Below are 2,636 nucleotides of genomic sequence, written 5' to 3'. Positions count from 1 at the left end.
CTGATTTAGATTTTGTTTTAGTCTTTGGACTAAAATGTATATTAAGGAGTGATTAAAATAATAATACAGGACTCTTTGAAGGCCCTGTGCCTGAACACCTAACCTCAACGTCACATGTTTTGGTCCCACAGTTAGATTTTGGCTGACCTCTGACCTACATTTTTTGCAAAAATACAAAGATCAGCAACAACTTAGGAACTCCTTTCTAGACAAATGTGTTTAATACTATCTGTGATCTCATTGGTGCGATTGTTGTGCAAGGTCATTTCCATGTCAAATCAGATCAGGTTGTTGCAGCACTGTCTCAGATTTTGTTTAGACCTGAATGGGTCTGAACAAAATCTCTTCTATTTTATAAATGGTTTGGCCAATATCTTAGTAACTGTGAGGTGTAGAAGTAAAATTCTAGTCTTCTGCCATTTTGAACTTTTTGCTAAACAGCTAAGCAGACTTCCTTTCATCCAAACTTGGTATAAACCATGTTTGGACAACCCCGAACACTCCCATGACTACCTCTCCATGTTTGGCTAACAAACTTTTCTGGGTGAAATCAGTTCAACCTGCTAATAACCCTTAAATACTTCATCCATTTACAATCAGATTTGGCTCAAGTGTATAGACTGAGACCACAAATAGGTTTGCTGAGTTTCATGCAGTGTGTTGTAGTGAAAAATGAATATTTCTTAATACAAATAGTCAGTACTCCCAAAAACATGGTTCCACTGTCAAGCATGACTAAGTCAGGTTAGCCTGTAATCAGCTTGTTGTTATCACTCACAGTTACTTATTGTAATGAGGACTTCATAAAAGTTCATTAATAACTGAAAAATTGTATAGACTTCAGAAGTGAAACTCGGCAGACAGCTGGCCCATGGAAAAATGCTTCAAATAGTCAGATGTTGCGATAGCACTACCATGTGGCCAGTTATTGATGATTTGAAGTTTTTTTCTGATAACACATTAACCATGAGTGGTACAGAAACAAATATTTCAGTGTGTATTCTGTGTGTGCTTTTTTTCCATCACTTAAATTTTATATCCAAACATGTTCTTCGTCTCCATGTTTCATCCATCTTCACCAAGTGTGGGACATAACCCTATCTGGAGTACCCTGGAAATAAAAGTAGAGATTGTTTTGTAATTAGTGTGAATGTTGCAAGCATCATATCTACTTTGGAATATGCTATCCTTCACCAGCAAAAGAATTATTTATATTCCTTTACTTACATAACTAGTAGTACCACCAAAGTATACTCACAAGATAAAGTCCTCAAAAGTTCAATTAAAATACATAATATAAACTGAAAAAGTGCTGTGGTAAATAAAAGTAGCAGATTAATTGAAGGAAACAATGACTACAATGTGATCAAAGAGCTTCTCCAGTGGTTATAAGCTCCCTCTCAAGCTTTCCAACTTCCTTTGGAATTTGATGGAGGCTATTCATTTATCTTGTGTACAAATTCCGTGCAAACTTAATCTTCATGTGTCTTTGCATCTCATCTGGCATTGGGGCTAGCACCCAGGAAAGCTTAGAGCAGGACCAGGGTAATGTGTCAGCATTACTGCCATTTTCTCCAATACACCTTTCCAACAAATATGACAAATACATTTTCTACAAAAAGCTCCTACAGTATTGTGTTTTAAGGCGCCTTTAGACTGTGCAACAAAGCCTATGGTTTAAGTTTACTGTATGTCACTGTGCCCGATGGGCCTAATAAATCCTGGTCCACAATCTGTGTCAGACTGCTGTCAGATTATGTGATGAATGTGTAGTGACATCAAGCCTGGCATCTGTGATCAGGCTATTAAAAAGTTCATAGTGAGGGAGATGTGAATGGACATGCACCAGAGATAAGGGTAAAAGTAATAATCCCAACCCAGTCTAATCCCAACCCATTCCTACTTCCCCATCATCCAGTGACAGGAAGCAGATATAGAAGAGTCTCCTGTCAAACCAGACCTTCATTTAGCACACTGAAGATTTATGAGAAATTTAAAGATGGGTCCATACTGCCATCTAGTGACCATGTCTAAGTGTCACTCACACAATGAGATAAAATACTTCTCACAATCAATTGAATCAAATTCTTCACATTCTGTATCACCACTCATTTGTTAACACTGTTAGAAACAATTTATTCTTTTGTCTGGTTAATCAGCTTTATTTTGTTTGAGATTTGCAGGTGATGTGCTGACACATGATCTGTGTTTGTATTAACTCGTTCTTGTCAGTGATAGCTCCATTAAGTTTCATATCTCATCTTTAATGTTTTCATTGATCACAGTGGAAGGCAAATATATGATTGTTTGAACTAGAATCTAATAAGAAAATAATTTTTCGTTTGACCAAGACAAAGAAGGGGAAACCACAGCATTCAAAGGTGACATTATTCCCCAGAGATAAAACTGTCAAAGACCTGAGGTTGTGGCCTTTGGTTGCATTTTGCTGTGAGCATATACAACCATTTGCCATACACTTTATCTCTGTGGTCTTATCTTCATGTCTTTGTTCTTTCTTTCAACCCATGCTATTCAAGTAACTCCTTTGTCTATTTGTACAAGTGATTTCCTTATCCTGTCGCCAGAAGAAGCAGGCTGCTATCACAGAATGCCTGACCAAGAGCATCAGAGTACCA

The sequence above is a fragment of the Lates calcarifer genome, unplaced genomic scaffold, assembly GCF_001640805.2.
Source record: "Lates calcarifer isolate ASB-BC8 unplaced genomic scaffold, TLL_Latcal_v3 _unitig_5673_quiver_385, whole genome shotgun sequence".
Lineage (NCBI taxonomy): Eukaryota > Metazoa > Chordata > Actinopteri > Centropomidae > Lates > Lates calcarifer.
Note: the sequence above shows the minus strand (reverse complement) of the source record.